The sequence below is a fragment of the Nelumbo nucifera genome, chromosome 8 (assembly GCF_055504915.1).
Source record: "Nelumbo nucifera cultivar China Antique chromosome 8, China Antique-T2T, whole genome shotgun sequence".
Taxonomy (NCBI): Eukaryota; Viridiplantae; Streptophyta; class Magnoliopsida; order Proteales; family Nelumbonaceae; genus Nelumbo; species Nelumbo nucifera.
The window spans coordinates 43324714-43335761 of NC_142656.1; the positions used below are offsets into that span (position 1 = coordinate 43324714).

An 11048-nucleotide genomic window follows, 5' to 3' on the forward strand; every position below is an offset into this window, starting at 1 on the left:
ATGTTAGTATTTGTTATTATAAATTAAGTGTGAAGACAAACCCATATTGAAACCATCTTGTGTTTATTTTTCATTATTTTAAAATTGAATTTAAATCAATTTTAGTTTATTTGGTAAATTGTAATTGACCTGTAATTTAAGTTATGATATTATGCTAAGATTTCTACTATATAATTTGTTATAAATTATGTATAATATTGTTTTAATTAATTTTACAATTATTATTGTTAAAATTGAAAATCAATAATTTATTTTGAAGTTTATATTATGTTAATCATTTTTAAATGGAAATTAAATGAATAATTTTATGAATTAGTAACACCAGTTAACTAAATAAATAATTTTGAAAACTATTATTATTAATTGATTTTAACATACAATAGTACATGCAATATCAGCACATGGGCCCATATTGCCCAGAAATCAAAAGTTCAAAGTCTAAGTAGAACTTGTTGATGGAGTTCATTTCTTGTTAAATCTTCGATACAAAAACTCACATAAGTGGGGATTTTTGCCTTCAAGGTACAAGAAGACAACATTAAAGATTTGCTCATATAAATCTTTAATTAAATAAAGGAAATCTAATCTACAATAGAAATTAAATATATAAATAAAGTCCATTGCGGCCATATTTATCTCCTTCACTCTACAATGCCAAGATTGGTTTAATGTATAGGGCTTTACAAGTCCAAGATACACAGCTTCTATAATTCTATAATGGGTCTATTTTACATCCTATCCTATATAGGTTATCCCTGTCTGACGACTTATTCTACTTTGACAATGTTTCTGACAACTGACAGTCTCGCCAATATATGATAAAAATCTATACTATATATTAAAGCCGACAACTGATAGTCTGATCTCACAACGCATATCTGAGATCAGATCTGCGTTAAGGATGTTGGGTATCCAAATATAATTTGATCTGATTCAAATTCTGAAAATTTTAATAAATCATTAAAAGAAAAAATATAACAATTTATATAAAACGAAACAAAAAAGTATTTTTTTCAATTATTTTCATCATATATATTAATATATACATGTCTTTTTATAAAAAGTACAAAAAATGCAATATATATATTTGTAATAAATATGCTAATTAATATATAATGTCCTTTGGTCAGATCAGATAGGGGTGATCCACATTCGATTCAAATTTCAAAGATCATATTATCCGATCCGATCCCATCCGACCCAAAAATCTGACAAAGGGTGATCTAAATCTGGCAAAAGTAGGATTAGATTTGAATTGGATCGGATTATGATTCTATCCATTTAGAATGTTGATGTACACATTCAAACATGTGTGTTCTCCAAAATTTTGAAAGAAAAAATTTGAAAAATTAAAATAGCTACAAAAAAGCCAAGGTGCATGCTTTTATATGTTTAGAACATTGGTTTAGTAGCATTTTTAAATTCTCAAATAATTACAATAGTTTATTAAACATAAATTATTGTTCACTAGTTATTGGTGGTTTGGACATTTTGGTAATTTTTTTCACTAAATTTTGTCTTCTCTCCTACAATGTATTTTTTTAACTAAATTCTCAAATGATTTTTTCACAATAGTTTATTAAACATAAATTATTGTTCACTAGTTATCACCTGTCAATGTATTTAGGGGTAAAATTGTTATTTGTCTTTTTTTTTCTTAGAGCACAACATTCAAATATTAGAACCATATTCTCTACATTCAGATGTCAATAAAAGCAAAAAATCACAACTATTTACAGTACTTTTGTTAGAGGTGAATTACTTTAGAGGTCAAAGAAATGTGTAAACGAATAGGCCCTAAGTCTCATAATATCCCCTATTTAATAAAGTTTAGTCCAATTGCATCTTATTATTAATGCAGTAGCACAGAAAATTCTGATCCAACAACAATATTATTAGTTTCTTGAATTGATCTTGGTTTGTGTTTGTGTTGGCTTAGTATCTTGATCACTTTATTTTGTTACACTGTTCTTTTTTCTTTGATGAATTTGGGATGTTCTCCTATGTGAATTGCTTTCCTTGTTGCCAGTTCCAAAAATAATACAAAATCAGCTGGTTTGATAATTTTGTTCTTCAAATAAAAGTACAGAAAACATTTTCTTGGTTATATATGTGTTTAAAGAACATGTTTTCAACTTGTTATTTAATTTCATGTTTCAGTAAATTATATAATTTTTATACTATAGAATTTGTTTTTTTAAACATCATCTTGATGTTTTCAGAAACATGTATTGTTTTTTTGAAATAAAGCCAACTTGTTTTTTCTCTTCAAAACAAAGAAAAGAACGTTTGTGTTGTAGAATGTCGAATAAATGTATAAAGACAAAGCTATGGAGCTTTGACATCACACTAAAACAATGTAAGTCGAACTACATATGGTGGTAAGTTGCAAACTGGTTGGCCGTGGATACTTCAGATCAACTTTTGGTTGGAATCCCAATCTGCTCTGACCTTATTTATTTTTCGGGAAATGGGGGTGGGTAAGTTGGTAAATCTCATAGAAAAGAAATAAGCCCACATTCATTTTCTGATATTAGTGATTAATCCCACTAAAAAGAACGATTCCCGAGTGACTCATTTATTTGGGGAAGTAATACTTTCGTCAAATTTGGATAAACTATTTAGCCATGCACACCAAAAATTGCCAATACGTGATAAGATAATATTACACCTTCAACAATGTCACTTTTTTTTTCAGATAAACTGGTCATTGTACACATTTACTTGAGAAATAAACGAACATTGATAATTGCTCTTATCCCGATAAGTGTTTTCCAAAAAACACTTGTCCAGACCAATACAATCACCCAAATAAATTATTTAATGAGACATGAACGAGGTCTTACAACTAAGTTTGGAAAGGATATAAAGTATAAATGTACACATTGCAAAGCCTTGAATACAATATTTCTAAATTTTGTATTTGCGATGTATACTCTTTCTAAACTAAGCTCACAGAGTACTTCCTTGCAATGAAAACCAACTGATCTAATTATGAAATCTTTGGATCCAAAATCCGATACGCCTGATAGGGTATACATTTAATTCAAATCTGCTTATATTATTTTGTTTAAAATAAGCAAAAAGTAAAAAAATTAATTACTTTTGATTTATTTTATACAATATATAAATATTAATTATTGGTTATATATACATACTTATAAAATAATAATTTTAATCAAACCTTAATTTGTATCGGATCGGATGTCGAATGGGGTATTAATTGGACTTTCCGAGTCCATCGACAGCCGTAGATGGCCTACCCCCGCTGTAGATCTCCCCACGAAGCAAAAACATTGTTAATAGAGCTGCAAATATCTAGAACCCTCCCGTCCTTAATCCTTTTATACTTTCCACGTTATCAAAACCTCGAACCTTCTGGGTCTTCTTGCACTAGAAAAAACTAGATCAAACCACAATCGTCGTAGAAATTTCACGAATAAGGCTGCTACTATTCTCTCAATTCTTACTTTTATAAATTCTGCATTCCACCCCTGTCACGCAGTCCAGCACTGAATCTGAAAAGTTCTCGCCGATAACCAACAACGTAATAGCAGTACTTAGCTTTCTTTGTTGTTTTCTTGCTCTTAAAATCAAATACGCTTAGTTTAATTTGCTCCCAACAGAAGAGAAAATGAGGTTGTCTGTCATCTTCGCCATTACGTATATGCTGCTCACGGTGTTGACCTCGTTTTCAGAGGCTTCACTGCAGCTGCTGCTAGACCGCCCAGGAAGTCTTCTGTCGGATTTCTGGGTAGACAGGTTCCCGGCGGATCCATTCATAGTATTGGTGCATCTTCCTTTTGAAGTCGACAGGGATGAGTTGGCCATTTTCCTGCGAGGATTGACTGGAAAGAGACAACCGACGCTTACTTTATCATGCTCGACGTTCCTGGTAAGCTCTCTCCTTCTCTCTCTCCAAAGGGATCAATACTGTTTGTTTCTTCTGTTTGTAGGTAATGCAGATGAGTTGCAGAAACGGGTTGATCAGTTTGAATCTTAATTAATGTAGGTCTGAAGAAGGAAGAGATGAAGATAGAGGTGGAAGAGAACAGGATTCTGAGGGTGAGTGGAGAGAGGAAGAAGGAAGAGGAGAAGAAAGGAGAGCACTGGCACCGAGTGGAGCGTTCTCATGGCAAGTTCTGGAGGCAGTTCTGGCTGCCGGAGAACGTGGACTTTGAGTCGGTGAAGGCCAAGCTAGACGATGGCGTCCTTACAATCTCCTTGGCCAAGCTGTCCCCGGACCAGATCAAGGGCCCCAGAGTGGTCGGAATAGAAGGTGGTGGGGGGGAGCAAGCTAATAAGCTGAGCGAGGGCAGCACTAGCTGTTCCAAGGACAAGAATTAAACAAGAACTCTGAGGCATTTTGAGCTGGGTTGGTCTTCTTTTGCAAATTATGTAAATAAAGTAAGCGTAGTAGTCTGTATTCTCTTAAGTGAAGCTGATCATTACATAATGTCTAGTAGTGACTTGTTGTTAAGGCTTCAGAGTGGAAAATGGATGAATAGTTTATTAATTTTACCCTGGTAAAGGCAGAGTTTGATCCCAACTCTCTATTACAACTAGCCAGTTGGCAACTTAAACCAAGAGGTTGTTTGATAAAGTTCAGAGGTGCTCCCAACCAATGCTTTCAATACTATCCCAACAAACTATTACAGCAGCACATTCTACCCATTGGTAACTGCTAGAGTAGCTGAACCGAATGGTGTGGGGATGGGCTACAATCGAAGTCGAGTTTGGGCTTGGTTTTAAAACACTGATTATCATCATTGTAATTTGGAAGACCTTGAAATTTCCACCATGATATGTCAACCTAATTTTGGGTTTGGGTTAAGCTTCAACCCAATCCTTTTCACCCAACCAAAGATGAAATTAAATGGGTTGGCTTCAACCCAAATCTGCCTTGATCCAATCTGACTTACTTAACCCGTTATTTTTTAATCCATTAAGATTCATTGAGACATACGTAAAAGTAAGATATTACAGAAAACACAAAAAACAACATAAATGTATGAATAAAGTAAAAATTTTCTTTTTAACTAAAATGCTCCTATCTTTTTCAAGGCATTTGAGTTACTATTTTTCACTTCATTAGATTTTCTCTCATTAAATTTTGTGTTTAAGGCTTTATGGTATTAATTTCCATTGTCTTTTATTAAAATTTTCTTTTTTAACTAAAATACCCTTAACTTTAAATTTGGCCCCTCTCTCTAATCTTAAGGTCATGCGAATTAAATTCATTAAATACCCTCTCATTAAACTTTATGTTTAATGTATTAATTCCGTTCCATCTCATTAAATCCTAAGGCATTTTTCTCATCAATAAATTCTACTAATTAGATTTAAATTCAACACTTTCAATAATCTTTTAATATTTTCTCGCCAATAAATTCCACTAGTTGATTTAGGAATTTAACTACTCTTCTGTCTAGGTGGTCCATAAGAACTTCGAAGATCGATTTACGTCAAATGGATCAACCTTAAACAACAAACAATTTTAAATAAAAATAAAATTGAGTACATCTCTAATATTTTTTATTATATTAAAAGAATAACTATGATGAACAAGACTTGTTTCTATAGACGATGGAAATGAAATACAAAGTTTAAAACTAACTTAAACATACAATTATTTTCTTATTTGGTAACAAATCAACAATTCAACCTTTTGGGTAAATGTATTAACAATTGATTTCATAATTATTACCAAAAATAGATGTCATAATTAAATATAAATAAAAAAGATAAAATACAAAAAATATAAAAACAAATGTGTCAACCCTAGGTGTCATAATTACATAATAAAATTAAAAGGTATAAATATTAAAAAATTATGAAAGTTATAGAAATTTGGTAGATAGAATTTGGATACATCTCTAATATATATCATATACACACGCGGAAGTCAGGGGATTTCTGGACCTTTCGAATACCAAAAAACGTGCCAAAACGGCTCTCAGTTTCGGAAGTCGTGCAACCGGCATTACCTTAATCATGGAAGACGTGCAGCCAGTCACATTTCAGTTTCAGAAGATATGCGATCAGTTTGACTACGAACCGTCAGGTTCGCCTTAATCTGAGCCATCGATTTGTGGGCATAGTGGCTATAAATAGGAGGGCCCCAGGCCTCATTTCCTTTATGCCAACTTGCCTTGCTTTCGGATTCTAAGGTCGCGCCTTCATCTAGCTGCTCGAGCTCTTCTCCTGTTCACACCGTCTTTTCAGTTTAGCTTTTCCCTGGTGAGTCTTATCACTTTGTCAGCATGTCTGGGTACCCGTACAATGTCTTTCCCCGGGGCGGTAACCAAGATGACGCCCCTTCAAGCTCGAGGAGAGCTTGGGGGCAGGCTCCGGAGGCTCGGGAGGCCTCCGACGAGATGGCTTCCACCTCCCGGGGTAGGGAGCCGGACAGCTTTGGTCCTTCCTCCATGTCGATGGAGAGACTCAGAACCTTGGTTCTTCAATTTAACCTCCCCAGAAATCTCACCTACAATCTTTCATCCGGTGGCTATCCTTGGGAGCACGGTCCCGGCGAGATCGTGATCTTCCAGGAACAGCTCATCACTGGCCTTCGTCTTCCTCTACATCCTTTGATAGTGGAGGTTTTGAACCACTTTAACATTACTATAGACCAGCTTCACCCCAACTCGATCCGAAATGTAGTTGGGACTATTTCTTTGTTTTGTGAATACTGTCTTCCTCTTGACCTTGACATCTTCTCCACCATTCTTTCTATCAAAAATGCTTCCCCCGGAGCGCCTCCCGAAAGGCATTCCTATTACTTTTCTCCCCGTCCCGACTTCAAGCTCTTACACGAGCTGCCGAACAGGATCCCGGCTTGGAAGCGAGATTACTTTGTAGTTCACAACCCCGAAGGGTGGCCCTTTCCAACCCACTGGAGGGCCGCCATCCAGGATTCGGGTGTTGACTTGGATCCAAAAGTTCAAGAAACGCTGCAATCCTGGGCAGCGGTTGGCTTCTATTGGTCGGACTACTTGACCGAGGACAAGCTTGTGTAAGCCGGTCTGAGACCCGGTAGGTTGCCTTTTAGGTCGCGTAATGCCTTGATGCCTTTTTATTTTTTTTTTAGCTGGACTATTGCCTTGTGATTTTTGGCATCCAACATGTCTGGTGTAGACGTGCATCGCCTTCTGTCAAGCAACCAAAAGCGCAGGGCAAAAAGGTCGCGCCCTGACTGAGCTTCCACTTCCGGGAGCACTGAGTTCAAGGCTATTGATCCAGCCTTCGTTTCGCCACCGCCTGAGGTCCCATTGGTCCCATTCGAGGGAGTAGCCACGGAAGGTGGCGTAGAAGAACGCGAGCTCCCGATGCAAGGGCAGTACCCTCCGTCTAAGCAGTCCCACCCCTTTGTCTCTACGTAGTTCCCTACCGAGAACTGGGAAAGCGTCACTGACTTCACCGTGGCTTCGCGAAGAAGCCGGAAGGCGGTCACCCATGAGGAGGTCGCCAGTTGGGGAGGGATGGACCCTAAGCAGCTAGCCAGGCTGGCCTCAGCCCACTGCATGGTGGTAAGTGGTTGCTTTCTTCTTTTCCCTTCTTTTTTCTTCTTTTCTCTTTTTTTGACCTCAGCCTTTTGTTGGCAGCTAAACCCCGCCATTCACGCCATGGCCCTCCAGACCAACATCCACTCCAACGACGCTCTCACCCAGAGGTCAAATGTGCAGAAGGTCCAGGGTGAGCTCGATCGGGCCCGAGGTGAAGTCCTTCAGGCTCGAAAGGGGAGCGAGGCCCAGGAGCTGCTCGTTCGGGATCAGGAGGCACAGATCGCCCGACTGTCTGAGGAGAGCGCTCGCTACCGGGAGGAGTCGTCGAGGGTGATAGCGGAGAGGGAGCTTCTTCGCCAGTAGGACCAAGATCTGGAGTCCACACTTCAAGATCGGACTCGGAATTTCGACGCCATGGTGGAGGCTGAGCAAGCTAAGGCAGTGTGGGACTTCAAGGACTTCTAGGAGTACCACGACCTCCAGGTAGAGTATGGCTTGAGCTCCTATCATTCTGGATTCAAACTCTGCCGTTGGCTGGTCCGGAAGAAGTTCTCCAGGCTCAACCTTGAGGGCATAACGATGAAGGGTCTGGATCCAAAGACGGCGGACTTGGCGGAGGAGGAGGAGCCTGACTCTCCGGAGGATGACGAGGACGTGGAGGCAGCGGATCCTTGAGGCCGGTTGTTGCTCTTCTTTTTCTTTCTTTTGAATGAATTCTGGTTGTTCCCGGGTGTCTGAACCCGGTTTTAAATATTTCTCTCTTGTTTTTTGATGAACTCTCTCGGGCGGTTGGGCCCGGTTTTTTCTTTTTTTGAACTAGTAATGAAATGTTTTTTCTTTTCTACTAAGTGTTGTGTGCTCTTTATTTTCTGCCGAAGCGACCTTATCACTTGAACTGCTAGAGCTACATACCCGAAGTAGGGTCTTTCGGTAGTTGTTACCCCGAACTGTTCCTTGGTACTTGAGGTAGTTTTATAGTATACCCCGAAGTGGTTACCATGTATGCCCGAACTGTTCCTCCCTTATTGGGTTCAACTAGTATACCGAGGTGAGCTACGCTTCATAGGGTTCACACCTGAGCTGCCTGGGCCTTCGGTACTAATACTTAGCCTTTGCTAATGAAACGGTTAGATCTTATACAGTGCCGATGAAACGGTTAGATCTTAGGCTGAGGGAGTGACTTGTAGTCCACTCTTAGAGTTCGCCCATGCCATAGAGGCGACTGGGTCTTATCGCGCCGAGGTCTTTGTTAGCTCGACATTTTGGCCCTTAGGCTTTGGGAGTGACTCGTGGTCTACTCAGTTATTTATAGGTAATATTGCCTTAAGTTGACAATATTCCATGCCCGAGGTACTTGTTTCCCTTCTAGGGTTTTGAGCTCGCATGTTCCTTCCCCGAGCACCCGCTTTACTCAGTAGGGTCCTTCCCAATTTGGCCCGAGCTTACGAACACCGGGCTTAGGCACCATAACTTTATGAAGAACTAGGTCGCCGATGCGGAGGTTCCACTTCTTGACCCTGGCGTTATAGTACCGAGCTACTCTCTACTGATAGGCTGCAGTCCTGATATGTCCCGTACTTCGTCAAGTAGGTTGAGGTTGGTGCGTAGCTTGTCTTCATTTGCCTTGTCATCATACGCTTCTAGTCGTAGCGAGGGAACCTCGATCTCGGCTGAGATGACTGCTTCAGTGCCGTAGGTGAGGTTGAAGGGGGTCTCGCCTGTAGTGGTCTTCACTGTGGTCCGATAAGCCCATAGAACACTGGGTAGCTCGTCTGCCCATAGTCCTTTAGCTCGGTCTAGGCATGCCTTCAGTCCGCGGAGGATAGCTCTACTTCTGACTTCCGCTTGACCATTTGCTTGAGGGTGTGCAATCGAGGTAAAGTTCTATCGAATTCCCATGTCTTAGCACCAGTTCTGGAATTTAATGTTCTCGAACTGCTTACCATTGTCAGAGATCAGTACCCGAGGTAATCCAAAGCGGCACACTATACTTTTCCAAAAGAAGTTTTGTACGTTCCGAGTTGTGATTGTTACGAAAGGTTCAGCTTCTACCCACTTAGTGAAATAATCAACTGCTACCACTAAGAACCTCCTCTGGCCTGTCGCTAGTGGAAATGGTCCAAGTATATCAATCCCCCATTGTGCGAAAGGCCACGGGTTGGTCAGATACTTGAGGTCGGTGGCAGGTTGATGGTGGATATTGGCATGCTTCTGGCACTTGTCACACTTTCTGACGAGCTCGATCGCATCTGCTTTCATTGTTGGCCAGTAGTACCCTTGTCGTAGCGCTTTTTGGGCGAGGGCCATGCCCCCCAAGTGTCCGCCGCACAGGCCCTCATGAGTGTCGCAGAGCACGAGCTCGGATTCGGAAGGTCGCAAGCAACGCAGGTAGGGGAGCGTGTAAGATCTTCGGTACAGTCGTTCGTCTATCATGACGTATTTGGCCACCTGACGCTCTACCCTTCTGGCGGCGTTACGATTTGTAGGGAGGGTCCCGTGCAGCAAGAAGCTCGCAAGCGGATCGATCCAACTCGGCTCTACTTGAACGACGAGAGCGACTTCCTCTGCCCCCCTGAGAATGCTAGGCCGAGGCAGGTTCTCTATATACATGGTTCTCATGGTGTTATCACTGGTGCTGGCTAACCAGGATAGGGCATCGACCTCAGCGTTCTCCGACCTCGGGATTTGTTTGATGAAGTGTGACTGGAAGTTGAGCAGAGTCTCTCTTACTTTGGCTAAGTAGGCAATCATAGATGGTTCGCGAGCTTCGTATTCGCGTGTGACTTGATTGACCATGAGCTAAGAATCGCTGCAGATGACGATATGCTTGCCTTTCACTTCTTTGGGTGGAGCCAACCCGGCTATTAATGCCTCATACTCCGCTTCATTGTTAGATGCCGCGAACTCGAAGCATAGTGCGTACTCTAGTTTTGTGCCGCTTGGCCTAACTAGGAGAGATGCCGCACTGGTTGCTACCTCTTGGTGCTCGAGTTCAACCGGCCTGGGAGCTTCAGGCTCGCTCGAGCTGGGGGCCTCGTGCTCGATCGGCCTGGGGACTTCGGAGCTAAAAGTGCATTCCGTGACGAAGTCTGCTAAGGCTTGGGCCTTAATAGCAGTTCGCGGCTTGTATTGGAGGTCGTACTCGCTGAGCTCAACGGCCCACTTCATCAGTCTATCGGAGACCTCGGGCTTGAGCAGAACTTTTCTCAGAAGCTTGTTGGTGAGGACGATGACAGTGTGAGCTTGGAAGTACGGACGAAGCTTTCGGGCTGCAATAACTAGTGCGTAGGCCAACTTTTCTATCTCTGAATATCTCGTCTCTACTCCTTGCAACACTTTACTAACATAGTAGATAGGTCGTTGGGCCCGATCTACCTCTTTTATCAGTACCGAGCTGACCACCTCGTCACTTGCCGAGAGGTACAGCTCTAAAACATCGCCCTCCTCGGGCCGGGTTAAGACTGGTATACTAGCGAGGTACTTTTTGAGCTCGTCGAATGCGAGCTGGCACTCTTCGGTCCATTGAAAACCTTTGCTTTTGAT

The 11048-nt window shown here is 40.9% G+C and overlaps 1 pseudogene across 1 annotated transcript; it reads left to right on the forward strand.

Moving 5' to 3' along the window:
• Positions 1-3453: 3453 nt before the first annotated feature.
• Positions 3454-4867, forward strand: LOC104611399 (22.0 kDa class IV heat shock protein-like; annotated as a pseudogene). Its single transcript, XR_016079816.1, has 2 exons — positions 3454-3895; positions 4013-4867. The product of XR_016079816.1 is annotated as a 22.0 kDa class IV heat shock protein-like (transcript).
• The last annotated feature ends 6181 nt before the right edge of the window (positions 4868-11048 follow it).